The following is a 20,972-nucleotide window of genomic DNA, read 5'->3' on the forward strand; positions in this document are numbered from 1 at the left end:
TCAGCTTCAGGTGTACAGTGCAGTGATCAAGCCTCTTCCCCATCCATGATGCAAGACATGTGACCACCTGACACCCTACAAAATATTCACAACATTATCACTTATATTCCTCGAACTGTCCCCCATGTCCCCATGGCAACACTGCAGCTGTGTATTTATGCTGTCCAGCCCCCTCCCTCTCTCCCTCATCCCCACCCCTCCCGAGAGTGTCTTATTGTTGTCAGGAGCTAAGTGTGATCAGTGACCAGTCACCTGTCATCTATGCACTGACATGGTCTTCTCCTCCCTGACCCAGTCTTAACCATGACCCACAGAGTGTGGCTTCATCTCCACTTTCCACTCCGCAGCTGCAGAATGTTACTGTGCTGTAGGTGACAAACACTCAACATTATGGCCTCTCGTGAGACTACTTCTTCCCTTAATGGATCCACTTATTTATTTTTCTTCACATCCTGCTTGCTCATTACTCATTTCCAATTATGAGTCAGATTTCTTCTGGAGCTTAATTACTCCTCTGGTTGAAGATGACAAATTAATTTGCTTATTAACTCTTCAACACCTTTAAGTTCAATGACTTCAGTGCCATTTGCGATTTTATTTTCTGTGGTGTGGTGGAGGGCTGGTGTTCTACAGCAATGAGTGTGAGAGAGGAATAGTGTACATTCACACTGCAGAAAGTAGGCTGGGTATGCTTCTTTCTATACAAAGCTTTTCTAGCAAGATGCATCAAAGGCTCATGCTAATTCAAACACACCTTTTCCCAAGCCCCAGAATAACTGAAATGCTATTATTGGGTTGTTGGAAAAGTCATGACGTATTTTGTCTACATTTTTCAAAGGTCATTTATATATATAAAAAACAAAGATCAATCAATTATATATTGCCCATTTTGTTTGATAACCTTTTGCCATCTTTCAGTGAGCTTCATAATTCCTCATTCATAGAAAGACCTGTCTTTATTTGCAAAAAAACTGAACAAGGTGCTGATTTACAGCCTCATCTGAATTGAATGTTATACCACTCAAGGAGTTTTGAAGAGAGCGAAACAAGTGGAGGTCTGACGGCACAAGGTCAGACGAGTATGGTGGCTGGGGCAACACATCCCTTCCAAGCTCCAATAACTTTTGATGGGTGATCATACTTGTGTGTGGTCTCGCATTGTCATGATGGAACACAACTCCTTTACAATTAACAAGCTCTGGATGTTTCTGGATGATGGATTCATTCAAACTTTCCAATCGCCGACAGTACACATTCAAATTGATTGTTTGGTTCCTTGGTAGGAGCTCGAAAAGCACAACACCTTTAAAATCCCACCACATGATGAATGTTTGCTTTCGATGTCGTTTGAGGCGAATCATCACGTCAGGGACCAAGACCATTTGCACACCACATTGTTGTAAACAATCCACTTCTCATCACCAGTTATCAACTGCTTCAAAAAAGAATCATTTCCTTACGTTTAATGAGCATATTGCAGATGTTTATATGCACCGTCAAATGAACCTCTTTGAGTTCATGTTGAACCCAAATATCGAGCTTGCTTACGTATCCCAGTTTCTTCAGATGGTCGTGAATGCTTGAATGATGGATATTCAATGTTTCTACAATCTCTCGTGTCATGTAACGTGGGTTTGACTCGATCAATGCCTTTATTTTGTTATCATCAACTGAGGAGCGTCATTGAGATAAAAATCACCAGCACAGAATTTTGTGAACCATCGTTTGCACTGATGTTCTTGTAGAGCATTGTCACTGTAAACATTACACAATTTTTCACAAGCTTGACATGTATTCTTCCCTTTATGGAAGTAAAAGAGTAAAATATGGCAAAAATGCACAGTTTGGTCTTCCATCTTCAACTTGTTGTAAAATCTCCAAATTTTACAATCGCTCAATATTTTTTTAGAATGAAGCTAGAACTGTCAGCTGTCAAATGACATCGCAATAACATGGATGCAAAGGACTCTAGTACTTCCAAAAATGAACAAGTGCCATCTGTCGCAAACATGAGTCATGAGTTTTCTGGCAATCCAATATATCTTTTGATTATTTTCCAGATTATTTTCTTGGGAAAAAATATGTTCTGTAAGTAAGACATGTATGGATAAAGCTTCATAATCTTCTGTATGGTTTAGCCCCCTAAATAGTAATAAAAATTGGGTCATGTGATTTAAGCTTGTTCCTCACTTTCTAATTGCTATTTCCATCTTTCTGCATCAATTCTTACTCTCAATACTTTAAATTATCTTATAGAAGATAGAGAGATGAATGTTGCCATAGCATGTTTTTAAATGAAAAATTTACTTTTTAGATCAGCTTTAGTTTTATATCAAAATCAACTGAAAGTAGAGAATTTGGACATTACCCTCCCCTACACTTGACAACATCTTGAATTCCTGTGAGACGTGTTTCAATTGCTGAACTAATATTGACACGTTATTATTAAAATTCTATAGTTGACCAAGGAGCAAAGACAATACAATGGACAAAGAAGACTTTTCCATAAATGGTGCTTGTACACCTGGACATCCACATGCAAGAAACTGGTGTAGACACCAATATTTCCCCCTGCACAAAAATGAACTACAAATGGATTAGAGACCTAGATGTAAAATACAAAACTGTAATATTCTTAGAAGATAATATAAGAGGAAAAGTAGATGACCTTGGGAATGGTGATGACTTTTTAGATACAACATCAAAGGCACAATCCATAAAAGAAATACCTGATGAACTGGACTCTATTAAAATTAAAATATTCACCTCACAAAAAACACGGGTAAGAAAATCAGAGGAAAAGCCACAGACTGGGAGAAAATCTTTGCAAAGACAATGAATTCTTATCCCAAATATATAAAGAACTCTTAAAACAACAAAAAAACTAATAATTCATTTAAAAAATGGGTAAAAGATCTCAACAGACACCTCACCCAAGAAGATATACTGATGGCAAATAAGCACATGAAAGGGTGCTCCACATCCTTTGTCATCAGGGAAATGCAAATTAAAACAATGAGATCCCACTGCACACCTATTAGCTTGGCTGAAATCCAGAGCACTGACACCACAGATGCTGGTGAGGACATGGAGCCACAGGAATCCTCATTCACTGCTGGTGGGAATACAAAACTTTGGAGTTTGGTGGGTTTCTTACAAAACTAGACATCCTGTTACCATGCAATCCAAAAACACACTCCTTGGTTTTTACTAAAAAAAGTTGAAAATTTATGTCCACACAAAACCGGCACAGGGATGTTTATAGCAGCTTAATTCAAAATTGCCCAAACCTGGAAGCAACCAAGATGCCCTTCAGTTGGCAAATGGATAAACACACTGTGATCCATCCATACAATGGAATATCATTCAATGCTAAAAAAGAAATGAGCCATCAATCCATAAGACATGGAGGAACCTTACAAGCATATGACTAAGTGAAAGAAGCCAACCTGAAAATGATTTCAGATGAAAACTATTTCAAATGTTTTATATCATATTAAATATGATATTATATGATGTTATTTGCATGTAAGTATTTAAGTGATATTGCTGTATATAATATAGGAATATTTTCCTCTATGTTTTATTATATGATTCCCTCCCCATTTGTAATGATCCTTTGAGAACACAGAAGAAAAGATGGAATTTTAGCATGAAACCCTTTGAATGTTTTGCTCAGGTAGGTCTAAGAAGAAAATACTGAACAGTGAGCAAATTTTTAAAAATTTGTTTTCAGGATTATGTAGTATGTGATAATTCAATAATGGGTAGAGATGAAGGCTTATAAAACATGTGGAAGAACTGAATACATCAAGCTGGTTTCAGACATTTGCACTTCAGTGATCACCAGAATTCTGGCAATTTCTTATAAGACAAAATATTGGTCTGTGGATACTACACCTAATTAATATGTGTTTATTTTTTCCTTCTTCCTTTTTTCCTTCCTTTACTTATTCTTTCAGAAACTTAGAATCTATATGATATCTAGTGTTGGAACCCTTGAGGACTATTCAACTAGAATAAATATCTTTCTAGGAACATAAATTTTATTTAGTAAAAAGCTGAATATGGTGATTATAAAGCACGTGCCAGCCTCCATATTCATGAGATTATGCCAATTTTTTTATTTTTTATTTTTTTCGTATTTATGCTGTCTAATCCCTTCCCCTTCTTCCTCATCCCCACCCCCTCCCAACTAGCCACCACCAGTTGTTCCTCTATATCTCTGAGCAATTTTTTTAAAATCAATGTATATATTAATTTATTTCTATGTTTCTGGAATGAAATACTAATCTCAGGAAACCTCAATACAAATAAATGGGGAACTTTCTTGGTATGAATAACATGATTTTCCAGCTAGAAGCTGTTTGGGAACAATTTTAACAGTTTCTCACAGCCCCAGCAAGTGAAACATGTATGTTTCAAAAATATTGATCAAGTTTTTATGACATTAAGAAAAATACCTGTGACATTTTCCATCTTTCTAGAACACCTTAATATTTTAATTCACCCTTTTAATGCTGAAATAAGGATTTTAATCACTCATTTTATATGTCTCTTCCTTCTATATCCGTATTTGAGCCACATACATAGTCTAGAAATCCACTATAATTACAATTAGTGATTTCTTTCCCAATATGTTTATGGGCCCATTAGGAGTACTTGAAAATATTTATGGATTTGAATTCTCTTCCTAGAATATCATTTCCTTAAATTTTATTGACACATCCTGAAGTCTCAGGGTCTACTGATGCTTTATAAGTCACACTCACAGTACTTATGTAAAATTGTACACCTCATAGGTGTGATTAGGAAAATCTAAGAAATCCACATTGAGACAACATAGAGGAGCACTCATGAATGCTCTGAGGAAGAAAACACTTCCTCACCCTAAATCTTGGGATTCCCACAACTTATCATTGGTAATGAACTGCAGGTCCTTTTTGGTACTTCACAAAGCGACAGGGATGAGCATTTGGCTGTTTATCATGTTTCCTCTACCACTGTGACATCTCTGCTGATTGCTTGTATTATGGCTAATTTGCAGCTTATCATCAGTCCTAGTTTCTTAATAAACATCTCGTTAAGTGACGGGAACTGTCACTTTGCCCCCATAATCTGCAAACATTTGTGGGGGGTGGGGGGAAAGCCTGCTGGACTTCACATGTGTCATTTGCAATCATGTTCTAATGCTTCAGAAGGGGTATGTTAAGTAAATGCCCTTCACAACTCATTACCCCAAACTAGACACATGTAATTAGTCACCATATTGTTGCTTTGTTTTCACGTTTTAGGCTTTGAATATGTGACTGTACTAGGCACACTGAGAAAGTGTGAATGAGTCTAATGTGAGAGAGGAATTCTTGAAGGAATGATCAAAAGGAGGATGGTGGTGATGATGATTTATACACGGTATTAATACACTAAATTGATCAAAGAATGGGCAGATATCAAGACGTTACAGAGGTGAAGTCTCAAGCAAACCTGGGAAACTCGCTGGTGAACCATTCTAGAATCTTAAAGAATAGTGAGTATGAAGAAAGAACCATGCCATCTGTACCACTTATCTGTACCATCTTATAAGGCTCTTCCTCTCTTCTTTATTATCCACATTCATGGGAGGTGAGGAACCAAGGCTAAGTTTTTAAAAATACAGGTGAGAAATGGCTTCATGTCTTCAAACACACCTGTTTCAGAAAAGCATGCATTAAGATGCAAAATGAGGTGGTTTTTGGTGTGATTTTGCAGTAAAGTTGTGGTATCATTACCAATTTATGTAATAACTTCCAAGATAGGCTTCTTGGAAATTAAGTTAAATGTAGTAATTTAAAAAAATCTTACTGTATTTTAACTTTTTTCTTTATAATTACAAAGCTCCACTGATCAGACCTCAAATTACTGGTATAATATGAGAAAGGGAAGAGAAGACACTATTGTCCCTGTGTTATAGGGGACAGAGACACACCTTCTCCGTGAGAAATCAGGGAGGAAGCAGTCATTTGACAATATTATTACTATGTGTAAAATGTTTCAATGATATTTGCCAAATGATTAAATTGTTTTGAAGGAAGTTTATTCCACAGGACACATGATTTCTCTAAGTAGGTCTTTTTATTTGAGCACAAAATACATATGAAAACTGCACATATCGTAAGCAGACAGCTTGATAGTCATAAAATGAACACTCCAGCATAAGCACACCTGGATGGAGGTACAGAGTATACTAGTGTTCTAGAAGAAAGAAACCCTTGTGTTTTCATCTGGTCACCAACTCCACCAAGAAATGCATCTCCTAATTTTTAACATCGTGGATTAATGTGCTTCCTTTCACCTTTTTACAAATGGAACCATACAGTATTCCCCCCCCCTTTTTAAACTTTTTTTTAAATTAAAGTTTATTGGGGAGACAATTGTTAGTAAAGTCACATAGGTTTCAGTTGTACAATTCTGTAACACATCATCTATATGTCACATTGTATGTTCATCACCCAGAGTCAGTTCTTCCATCACCATATATTTGACACCTTTTACCCTCATCTACCACCCTCTGCCTCCCTACCCTCTGGTAACCACTAAACTATTGTCTGTGCCTATGAGTTTTTGTTTCTTCATTTGTTTTTCTTGTTCCTTGCTTGTTTTCAGTTTTATATACCACATATCAGTGAAATCATATGGTTCTCGACATTTGCTGTCTGACTTATGTCGCTTAGCATTAAAATCTCAAGATCCATACATGTCTCAAATGGCACTATTTCAACTTTTGTGATGGTAGAATAGTATTCCTTTTTAAAATGTTTACCTTTTTCAACATTTTATTTGTTAGATTTATATGAGATTTTGTGATTGATTACTTTTTTTTCTTCTCAACTCCATGGTGTGGATATATCACAACTCATTTATTCTACTGTGGTTGGCAGATTGGTAGTTCCCAGTTTGGAGCTAATTCATGTAGTGATTTCATGAGCTTTCTTACGTATGTCTCAGATTGGCTGAGACATTGGGTACATGAGTTCTACTAGACATTGTCAAACAGATTTCCAAACTGGTTAGTTCAAATTACAGTGTACGGGGTATATACTCTCATTAATCCTGTCTTCTTTGCTTTATCCTTTCTAGTGTGTATGCAGAGGTATCTCATCATAGTTATAATTTGCATTTCTCTGATGACTGATGAAACTGAGTACCTTTTTACATATTTACAGGTCATTTTAATATCCTTTCTATAAACTGTATATTCAAGTTATCATCTATTTTTTCCATCAGCTTGTCTTCATGTATTCTGCCTATAAGGCATGTATTAAATTATATAGCCTTTTCACAAAATATGCAAATACTTTGGCACTTGTTTTGTGTTTTCATTGATGATTGCCCACAGTCTGGTCATTTCAGGCACTTGAGACATTATTCTGGCTAATTACAAAACATGGGATCAATTAATAGAGTGCATAGATTTAAAATTTAGATATTTCTATTGTCTTAGGCAAAATATTGTACTAATGCTACTCCTAAACTATTAAGAATAGAATTTATATATGGTATGTAAATATAAACCATGCTCTTTAAATCATTTATATATTTTGTTATATAAAGTTTTATTATACAAAGTTTAACATGTATACAAATTTTAAGTTTTTAAATTTTGTATGTGTTTTATACCAGTATTTTGATATTCCTAAGCTGGATTTTCAAAATTTCAAATATATTATTTAAAATTCAAGCTTTCAATATAGTTATTACATTCCATTGCTTTTTAAAATATAAAGATATCTTTCAAAACTTACATAGCATTTCTTTGCAGTTTACCAATACTCTATGGCTAGAGACACTGGGATTAAATATTTTCATCCTAGATTTGTGTTTTTTGGGTTTTTGTTTTGTTTTGTTTTGTTTTCAGCTGAGCCATTCTGCCACCTGTTGGCAGCTCAGCGGCAGCTCAGCTCAGGCCGGACTCGAACTGCTGTTGCTCAGAGCTCAAACCCTTGAGCGAGCTCTTAACCAACTGAGCCACTCGGCTGGCCCTTAAATATTTTCTTTAAAAAGTGTTTCCTTTTTTTAAAAATCCATATTTTTGATGCCAACATTTTGATATGAAATGGTATAAAAAGTTTGTTAACACATATGTCTTTTTAAATAGTTGCCACTTTCTGCTTTGCAATTGTATGCATTTCTATCACAAAAATATAATGAATTTATGTAACATCTCACTGTGTTTTATGTAAAACAAAAAATAATGATATCAAGATGCATAAAAGGTAATATTTATTGGAAAGACAATATTTATTGAGCATCTAACATTTAGGTCATTTAATTTTCACCATAATTTTTGTTATAACCTTATAAGTTCAACTATTTATCCATTACATATATTATAAAACTCTTAGAGAAGTAAGCAAACTGCTTTTCATTGGTAATGCTATGGACTGAAATGTGTCCTCCCAAAATTCATATGCTGAAGCCTTACCCCAAAGTGACTGTATATGGAGATAGTGCTTTTAGGAGGTAATTAAGGTTAAATGAGGTCAGAAGGTTGGGGCCCTAATCTGATGGGAATGGTGCCCTTATAGAAGGAAGAAGAGACTCCAGAGAGCTCTCTCTCTCTCCACCATGTGAAGGCACAGTGAGAAGATGCCATCTGCAAGCTAGGAAGACTGCCCAACCAGACCCAGACCATAGGGGCACTCTGATCTCAGACTTCCATCCTCCAGAACTATGATGTCTGCATTTAAGCTGCTCATTCTACAGTGTAGATATGTCAGCCTAAGCTAACTAGTACAGGTAAGAATCTGTGTGTATCATTAACGAAATTTCTCTGAAATTGGTTTAATCCTTGCTTGGGATTGCATTGAATCTACATATCAATTTTAAAATAACCTCTGAGTTTGTTTATCCATGAGTATTGACCTACTTCTCCAATGAGTAGTTTTAAAGGTGAATATATTTATCAATATCTTGTGCATATTTATTTTCAAGTTCCTTATATTTTTGTTGCTACTGTAAATGGGAAAATTTTTAAAAGAATTTATTGGGGAATTGGGGGATGGGAACAGCACTGGGGAATCAGGGAAGGGGAACAGACAAGTTGCTGTCCTTTTGTTCTTCAGTCTAGTTGTGGAGGACATCGCCTCACTGGCCCATTTGGTATTATTATTGTGCTCTTCCCAGATGAGGCAGTCGCTCGCCGGCCATTTGACGGCTGCTCACAGCAGCTCACAAAAGCTCACATCCACTGCCGGCCAGCTCCACTACAGCCTAGGCTGTCGCCGGCGACTCACGGCAGCCCAGCTCCAGGTTGAGCTGTTGTTCACCATCTTAGCTGTAGAGGGCGCAGCATCACTGGCCCTCATGTGGGATCCATACTGGAGCCCTGCTGCTCAGAGCTGGTGTCCCAAGCCAATTCCTAACCAACGCGCCACTCAGCCAGCCCATAAACGGTAAATTTTAAAGTATTTTAATTTATGTTGATGTGATATAGAAATGCTATTAATTTTGAATATTGAACTTCTATACAAGAATGATACTAAAATCTCATTGATTCTGGTAATGTATGTATAAAATCATTGGATTTTTTTGGTCAATAAAATCATGTCTTCCTTTTCCAATCTTTGTGTATTTTTAAAATTTTTCAATTTAACTGAATAATCTAAACTTTTAATAAATGGTGAATAAATTGGTTGATAGTAAGCCCTCTTATTACATCCATGAAGTCTGCCACACAGGTAACTGTGATATACTCCAAGAAGTGGGACCAAACTTCAACTGATTGCTAATTCTGCAAGAGAGTTCCATTCTTTTGTCACCGACTTGATGAAACTTCATGGACAGCATTTTGATACCAAGTGTAAGAATGACAAATTCCCATAAGTCCTCTTGGGTGTGGCCATATGTAATGTGCATCCAAGCAAGGTTCTGTTATCACGTCATGTCAGCATCCATCTTGTTACCTATAAGGAACATTTACATGCAGTGAGAATGACAGCTTATTTTCACAAAACAGTAGAGTTTCAAGGATGGGTGGGGGCTTAAGGAAGATAAGCAGAAACATTGCAAATATTTCCCCCAAAATTTTCCAGGTGCTTAAACCTTGCTGGGTCAGAATCTGACCTTTCTCAGGTTCCTTTGTTTGTTTGTATAATTTTCCAGTATCATCTCTGCTAAAATGTATTGTTTCAAGAAATGTAATACAAGGGAGTGTGAGCATTTTATAATTCAGTATCTAAAGGTCTTTAGAATTGCCAGAATTTTAGAAGGATAATGATGTGCAGAGACCATGTATAAGGCAATATTCCCAGTATTGTCACATCACGTGATCAAACACCTATTATACCAACAATGGAATTTATGAATAATTGCAGAAAATACAATTAAAGGGAAAAAAAAGTATCAATAATCTCATGTCAGGTCAGGTTTAGTTTGTCTCTGAAAATGTTTGAACTCCAACCTATGAAAAATAAAAGCTTTTGGTTTTTGGAAATATTTAAACTTTGGAATTGCAGATAAGTTATTATTAACGTTACTGAAATTTAAAAATAATAGACCAGAAGGTAAATGCTTCAGAAAGGTCTATTTTATCATTTAAATCCCAACTAAAAGTTTTTCAGTGCAAAATACCAACTTGTGTGTCTATCCATTATCTCAGCAAATTACTTAAGGCAAAGAAGCAAATCTAAGACGTGGCATCAGTAACACAGGCTGGACGTGGTACATTGGAATCTGAGAAGTCCATACCTCTTACCTTAGTGAGAGTGAATGCAGCATTCATTGCATTGAAGATCCAGTGTGCAAAGCTAATTGTGCAAGCTCACGCAGCCCAGTGAATGGCAGAGGTATACTCTACCCATTCTCTTCCATGCTGGAAAACCTACCTGTTTCTCAGAACTGAGAACGGTTATCACTACAGGCTGCAACACATGGACAATGTGAGGAGACCAACTGAAACCAGGGCACAATCCCAGTTGGCATCTTAATGAAAAATAAACCCAAGATGCCCATGAAATAGAGAATGCATTCTTGTGCTGATTCCAGCTGCAAACAGTTAAGGGCTCAGAAGAAAGATGGGTCCCTCCTCTTTTCACTCAGCATATTCTCCTACCTAGAACCTTCTCCCTTGTCACTAAAACCTACCCATTCTCAAAGCACAGGTGAGGCCCATTTTTGCCATCACCAACCTGCCCCTCCTCAAAATACTTCAGCTTTTGTTTTGTTTTTTTGTTTTTTTTTAGCTGAGCCATCCTGCTACCTGTTGGCAGCTCAGCAGCTGCTCAGCTCGGGCTGGACTCGAACCGCTGTTGCTCAGAGCTCAAACTCTTGAGCGAGCTCTTAACCAACTGAGCCACTCGGCCGGCCCCCTCCTCAAAATACTTCAGAATTTTGAGGTTGTGGACTACCAAACAGCATTTAGATTTGTGTCACGTGCAACTGCCAACCAGAACCAAAGCTCCACGCAGGCACACAGGTGCTTTACATAGTTTTACTTCAACCCCAAGACCGTCCAGCAGTTGTGTAAAAAATAAAATATTTCTGCATAGGTTTGACACTGGATGCCACAAGATTCTGGTGACTGAATGATCATCTTTGGGAGTTAGAGAAAAATCACTCCTGCGTTTAGAGTACCCCCAGAATGCATGCAGTTTCCTCTTATTTTAAATAATTCCAAAATCTGGACCTTTTAGTCCTCCCACCCTTGTCTTCAGTAGTTACTTCTTGCTCAGATATAAAGCCCTCTGGCCCCTAAGACATTATTTTTTATTTCCACTACTGCTGCTTTTCTGTCCTGAGAAGACAGTAAAAGGCGCCAAAGCCGATGAGCGGCTGGCTGGGCACAGCCCAGAGTGGAGGTTTCGCTGGGCTGAACAAAGGTGCTGAGTAATCCGAGACAGGAAGGGGCGGGGCACAGCCGCCACGCGCCAGGAGCTGAGATTGGCAAGAAAGCTGAGAACTGACAACTGAATTACAGGTGAGTGTCTCCTGAGGCTTTTGGGTGTTTACGGTGTGTGTTCACACCCCCAGCTTTTTCTGCCTAGTGAATGCCAGAGCTGCAGGCCCTCTTCGCTGTGGTAAAGGCCTCTTGAAATTACACTTTGAACTCCAGTTTTAGGAGATCCAGTGGGAAGAGATACTCTGTTGGATGGCATTGTGTCCCTTAATAAAAATATGTTGGTGTCCTCCACCTCAGAACCTCAGAATGTGACCTTATATGAAAATAAGGTCTTTACAGAGACATCAAATTAAGATGAGGTCATTAGGGTGGTCCCTAATCCAGTAGGACTACTGTCCTAATAAAAAGGAGATTTGGAACCAGAGACAAGGCGAAAACGTGTGAAGGTGGGTTATCAGCGGCAAGTGTCTACAAGCCAAGAAGCTGAAGTTTGCAGCCACTACCAGACACTAGGAAGAGAGGCTGGCAGAGATTCCAACCACGCTGAGTCCTTGGGCTTGAGTTTCTAACCTCCAGAACTGAGAAAGAAATTTCTGGGTTTTAATTCGCATACTTTGTGCTACTTTGTAATGGCAGCACTAGCAGACATATGCACATGTATTCCTGACTTATGATTACCAGACTAAGTTCTCCACAGGCATGCCTTTTATCCTGCCCACTCAGTGCTTCACAAGCCAAAGGGCAGTGGCCTGATATCCTGAAGGCCAAAAGTCTGGAAACCTCACCATCACAACCTGGCTGTGTGACCATGCGGTTCCAGCAACTTCCATGGGTCTCAAAAGCTTCAGCTGATAAATGAGATAACCTACATGCACAAATACAAAATGATGGACCTATTGACTTATGGTGGGGTCTTACAGTTCTAAGAGTCATTGATGTAATGAGAAATAATGGTGTGAAGAGAAGTTCAGTGTGATTGGGAAATTACCAACGGAGTGTCCATCATAAGATTTAGAGCTCTATCCCGCAGGTACATGAAAAGGTGCTTGCTCAATGTCACTAATCATGGGGAAAATTAAAACCAAAACCACAGTCAACAAACAAGTGTTGGCGAGGATGTGGAGAAATGGAAACCCTCATGCACTGTTGGTGGAATTGGAGATTGGTGCAGCCACTATGGAAAACAGTATGGAATTTCCTCAAAAAAATGTAAACAGAACTACCTTATGTCCCAGTGATTCCACTTCTGGGTATTTATCTAAAAGAATTGAAATCAGTATCTCAAAGAGATATCTGCACTCCCATGCTCATTGCAGCATTATTCACAATAGTCAAGATATGGAAACTGCCTAAGTGTCCATCAATGAATGAATGGATAAAGAAAGTGCAATGTGATATAGATACAGAGAGACAAAGATAGGGATATACCATGGAATATTATTCAGCTATTAAAAAGAAGAAAATCCTGCAATATGGGACAACATGCATGACTTTGTGACCAATACATCAAGTGAAATAAGTCAGAGGAAAACAAATGCTGCATGAGCTCATTTATATGTGGAATCTAAAAAAAGCTGAACTCATTGAACTCATAGAAACAGTGTAGAATGGTGTTTACCAGGGGCTAGCATGAGAAATAGGGAGATAGATGCTTGTTAAAGAGGATACACTTTTAGTAATCAGATGAGTTAAGCTCTGGGGATCTAAAGTATAGCATGGTGACTATAGTTAACAAACTGTATTGTGCACGTGAAATTTTCTAAGAGAATAGAGCTTACGTGTTCGCACCACGGACACACCAAAAAGGTAGTAACTATGTGAGTGATGGATATGTTAATTTGCTTGATTGTGGTGACCATTTCACAAGGTATATCAAACACCACGTTGTACACTTTACGTATATACAATTTCTGTTTGTCAAATGTGTTTCAGTTAAGTTGGAAAAAGTCAACTTCTTCATGGCCATGCCACATTAAGGGCTGGCTGACACATGTCATGGGTGTGTCCATTCTTGGCATGTGGCCTACTGCCAGTTTACGAGTGCTTACCTGCTCTCTTTACTCCTGCATGATGCTCCTGACAGCATGCCATGTCCTTGCAGGCTCAGCCTCTGTAGACTGACCTGGTCCATCTGCCATGCGCACCTCATTCTGACGCAGCTGCTTTCCATGACAGATAACATGAGGATTAGTCGTGAAGTTCCAAAACCAGAAAGCTCTCTTTGATGACATAAATGAGTGCTTGAATGGTGTTTAACCACTGGAAGTATGTAGACAAACTTGCAAGCTTGTTTTCCCCACTAGACAATACCAGTAGGGCCTGGTCTTTTCCTGTTACCCTTTCCTGTGAATTCTAACACAATGGCTGGATGAAGTGGGAGGCTACCCACAACTTCTTGGATGTGTGATGATGAATTCACAGAGGAATGGATGGATGAATGAATGAGGACAATCAGGATGCAAGAATCATTAACCTGAAATTGCTGGAACCACTTAAGGAGGCACAGCCAAGAAGAAAACCCATATACGGCTGTGAACCTTATAAATTGAACAAAACAAAATTGAAAGAACATCTGATCGTGCATCTGACTTCATGGTGCCCTGAAATATTTTTAGCAGCCTCCCAAAATCAATGTGAACTTATAATAACTCCCTCCAGTCTTTAAAAAACAATCATGAAACAGTGGAATGAACTATGAAAAAAATAATCATTTCCAGAAGCCAACTGTTTTATACTAAAGAAAAATTGTAAATACCCCATTGTCTGGAAATGTTTTACAAGTATATTTTTATGGATTAAATTTTTGTCACCCAGTATCATCAAGATTCTGTCACATTTCAATGTTATTGATTTGAAACACAAGTGGATTTTGATATCATTTATTCTGGGCTACACACTGTGTAATTATTCAAATGCTTCATTTTCATTTGGGCTTTCCTATTTGTTTTAAATGTTATTACTTGCTTCAGTGCTTTTTCATTTTAGTGAACATGCTGATAAATATTTCTATCAATTGCAGATGTGGTTTTTGCATAAGTAACTAAAATGCTAGTACCGTGGTTTAATACAATATTAGACGCCACAGGATCCCATGGCAGCAATTAGAAAGTTTGTCTGCATTTGTGTAATCAAAAAGGCCTTGTGGAATGGTTTAAAGTGTGCTTATAATTAGTAATTTTAGTGCTTCATATCTTTCTAAAAAGCCGTAGGCACAAAGCCAGGGCTGATCCTAGGTGAAATGGTGAAGTTGACTACATTTGCCATTCACATTTCTTATCCTTTCATCTCTGCTTCTTACGTATTTCTCAAGTCTGGGTCGGGGTATGCTGAATTAAGTCAGCCTTGTAGAGACATGTCCTTCTTCATACCACCCTTGCCACCTCCTTTTCTATCAGAACACTCTAGTGTAGGTTGACAAAATACTTTTAAGAGAATGTAGGGCACACTCAACATAAACTAGGTTGAATGATCAGCTGGCATGTCACAATGAATCAATATGGGTTCCCAGGTCTAAATTGCTTGGTTAACTGCCCCATTATCCTTATAATTTGACTACTAATGTCGTTAGTTCGCTAACAGAGTCGATTCTTCATTGCATGCTCACCAGCAGCAAAAAAAGTGAGGCTACTTTCTCATGTTAAATAAAAGAGAGAGAATGTCCTCCAAGGTTCCTCCAGTGGAGTCAGAGTGACCCAAGGGAGGAAGTCTGCACTTTGCCAGGCCACGCCTTCTGCTCCCTGCAGCTGGGTGGCTCATTTGTAGACTCAGAACTTCTGAGGACACTCACCCTTGTCTTCCCAGGCGCTGCTCACAGACAGAATCCGTTACCACCCCCACACAAAATAAGGACAAAAAAAGGAAGGAAATGAACAGCTCTTATTTTTGAATCTCAGTTATGTCAGGGATTCATAGACCAAAAATGGAACCTTTGTGCAAACACACTTTGATAATATTGCAAATTCTAAAATAGCAAGCTGCACCAAATTTTCAAAATTTTTCAATGTTTCAATGATTACCACATTTAGAGCATGACGACTGGATGAAATTCCTATAATGACAAGGTCACCAGAACTGACAACACTGAAATATGTTCAAAATTAAAATTTGAGGAGAATAAAATTTGTTTAAGAATTGAAACGCAGAAAACTCCACCAAATGTAACGCTTTCCGTGTGCCCTGTTATATGTGATGTCCATGTCTTACTGCATGCAATTCTCAACAAAAATCATAGCTTTAGTTTTTTATTTCAGCTAAGGAAACTAAAGCACAAAAATTCAATTAACTTGCCCAAGGTCACGTTGTTAGTGCAAAACAGAGCCAGGATTTGAACCTGGGAATTCTGCCTTTACAGACTGAGCTTTGAAACACTGCAAAATCCAGACTCAGAGCTAAAAGAGTTGGATATTTTAACCCTAAGGCATATTGGAAAAATAATACATAGTCATTCTTCTTAAAGAATAAAATGTCATTTAACATAAATACAGAAAAATGCACAAATCAAGATATGCTGCTAGATTAATTATTATAGAGTGAAGACACCATACAGGTCAATAAATAGTGCATCAAACACCCCAGTTTTCTCCTCCGATCATCACCACAACCTATTTCCAGAATTAGTTAGTGATCACATTGGCTTGTTTTAAAATCATACCATGCATATTTTTGTTTGTTGTTTCTTTCATTCAACATTAAAAATGTTCATATTTAATTTTTTCATGTTGATATAGTGTTTGTTATGTGTTCCTTTTCAGTTTTATATAACATTCCATATGTTTTTCTATATCCATGCTTTGTGAGGAGGATTTGAGGCTGCTTCAGAGACGTCACTAATAAAGATGTTACTATAAACTTTCTTATATGTGCATGTTAGTATATATAGATAGTACATATATAAATATATACTGTATACATACATGTATATGTGACAGATGATGACATTTGATGCAGAGGAGTTCTTAATTTAAATGTAGTTAATATTTTTCATCTTTCTCCTTAAGGTTAATTTTTTTTTTTTGTATTGTATTCAGTGAGTCTTTACAACTAGGCCTTGAATACATCCTCTTTTGCTGCAGTCCGCAGGCCAAATCCAGCCATGTTCATCCATAAATACTGTCTACTGCTTTATCTCTACAAAGATATAGGTAAGCAATTGCAACAGAGGTCTTATTGGCTGGAAGAGCCATATTTATTTCCTATCTGGACATTCACAGAAAAAGTTTAACATTTATCCTTCACATATTTGTCAACAAACCATTGGAATTATTTTGGGAGTATGTTGTAAAGTGGTGGTCAAGAGTATTTCTTTTTTTCTCCTTCTTTTTCTAATGAACCAAGGCTCTAATTAAAACAAAAGAAAACAAACAAACAAACAAACAAAACCAAACAACAACAAAAGACAAAAACAGAAACAAAACTTTTTCACTTTCTGTTGGTTCTAGATTTGTCTTAAATCCAATGTTAGTGTTTTCTCTTTGTTTAGTTAGCTATGTAGTTAGTTATTTCTTTGGTATTACAGGTTCTATTCCATTGGCCTAGCTTAAGGGTCAGCAAATTATTGAGATGGAAGAGCCTCCAGAGGTCAGCAAACTGCGGCTCGCGAGCCACAGGCTCTGAAGTAAAATTGAAAATGAAAATAAAACTATCATAGTTTCATTTATAAAATTCTTACAGGATATTATTCACATAATGGTGATTATGTAAAAATATATTTATGGCTTTCATATAATTTTTAAATTGTTGTGAGGGACAGGATTGGCTCTTCCAGGGGTCGGCAAACTTTTGAGGCAGAACGTTCCCAAAGAGCCACATGTGGCTCGTGAGACGCAGCTTGCCGACCCCTGGTCTAGCTGGTTATCTTCATTCTAACTTCACACTGTCTTAACAAATGTGGCTTTAAAAAGCCTTGACACTTGGTAGGTTAAGTTCCCCCACCATATTTTTCTTAAATTTTCTTTTTTTGATATATTGGTCTTATGCATTTCCATATCTGTGTTAAGCAACTTATCAATTAACTACACACTAAAAAACTGTCTTGGATATTGACGGATACTTATTAACTCTATACATAATTTTGTGAGATGCCATTTTTACAATACAAACTCTTTTAAAACATGCTCATGGTCAATTAGTCAATTGTTTTTTTTAAACGACTGTCTTTGTTTGTCTTAATGATATTAGTTTCTGTGGGTTCTTGTACAACTTTCATTAAATTTATTCATAAGCACTTGGAGCTTTGGGTGTCATTATAAATGGTAGTGTTTACAATTTTTATTTTCCAAAAACTTTTTTGTTTCATGTTGACACTTATAAAATCAAATTTATTTTTTTTACATTCAACTTACATCCATTATCATTGCTAAATCTGATAAATTCTAATTGCTTATCTTGAAACACATTTGGATTTTCTCCAAATACAAACATGACATCTATGAATAATGTTGGTTTTCTTTAATCCTTTATAATCTACATTCGTTTGCTGTTTTTCCTTGCTTTGCTACACAGTCTAGGACCTCTGGAGTAATGCTTTTCTGAATTGGTGAATCAATTCAATTCATCTTTGTCTTCTTTTTCATCTTACAGGAAATTCATTCAGCTTTTCACTGTTAAGTAGTACAGTTGCTATAATTTTTTTAGATAATCTTTCATAGTAAAAAGCTTTCCTTTCATTACCTGATTTGCTGATAAAGTTTTATCACAAATTAACATTTCATTTTCTCAATCTTTTCTGCCTTATTTGGATGAAAATATATGTTTGTTTCTCTCTTCTATAAATTTAGTAATTACATTAGGTTTAATTTTTCTGTATTCTGTAGCTCCTTGAGGTCAATGTTGACTTACCTATTTATAAGCTATTCTTCTTTTCTAATATATGTGTTTAAAGATTTAATTTTCCCTAAATCTCAGTTTTAGCTGCATCAATGCCGTATTTTTCACTTTAATTAAGCTCAAAATATACTGATATTGTGATTTATACACACTCTGATATACAGTGACTTATTCTTTGACCCCTACATTGTCCAAAAAAAATACTGCTTAATCTTCAAAAGCATGTGGAATTGAAAGTGTTTTTATTATCATTATACAGTTTTCATTTCACCTTGTATAGAAACTATTCTCTGTGTGAACTGAATCATTCAATATTTGTGGAGACTTAATATGTGCCCAGCCTTTGGTCACTTTTGGCAAATACCCTTTGTGTACTTAAGAAAAATGTGAACTGTGGAGTTTGTAGGTGCAGTGTTCTTTATGTCCAATGAGATAATGTTACTTCCTCATGTTGTTTGAATATTTTACATCCAAACTGAATTTTGTCTTTTTGTTCTATTTAGTCACCAACCTGCCACAGGGATAATAGACTAGTCTATTTCATACAGATTTTCATTGTTATATTAAAACTGTTTTTCAAGGGCAAAACTTTTACCTGTTAAAAGTTTAAACTTTTACTTAGAATTTTTTTTCCTCTTTATCTCTCATATTGCATCTTTCCTTGAAGCAGTCTACTTTGATATTTGTGTAGTTATACATCTTTTTGTTGTTGTTGGATAGAGATTGCATGGTGTAACTTTTTTGATCCAATTGTTTTCTACTTTAGGTTTTTGTATATAATGTTGTGTCTGTTTTAAGCAGTTGGGTTTTGTTTTATATCCAACCTTCCAGTCTTTGTCTAATTGTAATAGTTACTCTGGTTAACTTTCCTGTTTGTCTATTTGATTTCACTTTGTCTGTTTTATTTGAATGGTCCTTCTTTTGAATTGCTAACTTTTTGTAAATTTATTTTCTACTCTTTTAACTTGTTAGTTTTCTGTTCTTTTAAGACACTGACTAACTAATGACTAGTGCAAAGGTTAGTAAAAATAATTTTTCCCACTTCCCAGATAATTCAAAGTCATGAAACATTGAACACTGTCAACTGCTTCCAACTTCTGTAATATTTTGTGAAAAGTTTATAAATTCTATATATAGTTTTAATTCCACAGGACATTATTTTACTATTATGTACAATAAATATTTATTTACATGATTTACTCTTTCTATTGACAATTATCACCTTCTTTCCATCCTGGATCATTTTCTTCCTGCTTGAAGAATATCCTCTAAAGTCCTTTTAATGAATGTCTGCTCATAAACATTGTCTTAATTTTTGCTTGTCCAAAAATGTCTTTATTTTGCCTTCATTTGTAAAGAATATATTTCCTTATCATAGAATTTTATGTTGGCAAATTTTTTTTATCAAAATGTTGCAAATGGCATTCCATTATTTTCTGACTGCTATTGCATCTGTTGAGATATCAGATTCCATTATAATATTGTTCCTTTGAAGTTAATAACTTTTTATCTGGATATTTGTAAGTTTTTCTGTATTTGGTTTATAGTAGTTTTATAAGGGTAAACTAGGTGGTTTCCTTTTTACTCACCTGTTTGGAGTTTGTAGAGGTTTTTAAATCTGAGGCTTGAAGTCTTTATTGAGTTTTATAGAGAATAAGGCTTTTACAAATAAGGTAGATAATATACCCCATTTTGTTTTGTTATTCTCTGACTCCTCTCTCTGTGCTTCAGACTTAAATGTTCTTCAGAGGTACCTCCAGCTGTCTTTAAGTTGCTGTTAAATCCACCAATTATTTTAATTGCTGTTACTGTGTTTTTAAGCTCTGGGGTTTTTAAAAGTGTGATTCTTTTATGTTACTTTCAGCCTGTGCAGAAATTATCCATAATAAATTTTATTATTTTTATTTTTTATCTTAATTTATTTTTAATTATGGCATTACATATGTACTATAAAAGTTACAATTTCAACAACTTTTAATTGTATTAAATACATTAAGTGGCATTAAGTACATTCACAATGTTTTCCAGCTGTAACCACCATCCACCACCAAAATTTTCCATCATTCCAAAGAAACTCCATCCCCATTAAACAGCAAATACCCATTTTCCACCTCTCCCCTACCCCTCCCCCACTCTGACCCCTGGCATCCACATCCTACTTTCTGTCTCTATGAATTTGACAACTCTTAAGTACTTCATATAAGTGCAGCCATACATTATTTGTCTTCTTGTGAGTGGTTTATTTCACTTAGCAAAATATCTTAAAGGTTCA

This window comes from Hipposideros armiger, unplaced genomic scaffold, assembly GCF_001890085.2.
Source record: "Hipposideros armiger isolate ML-2016 unplaced genomic scaffold, ASM189008v1 scaffold_626, whole genome shotgun sequence".
Taxonomy (NCBI): Eukaryota; Metazoa; Chordata; class Mammalia; order Chiroptera; family Hipposideridae; genus Hipposideros; species Hipposideros armiger.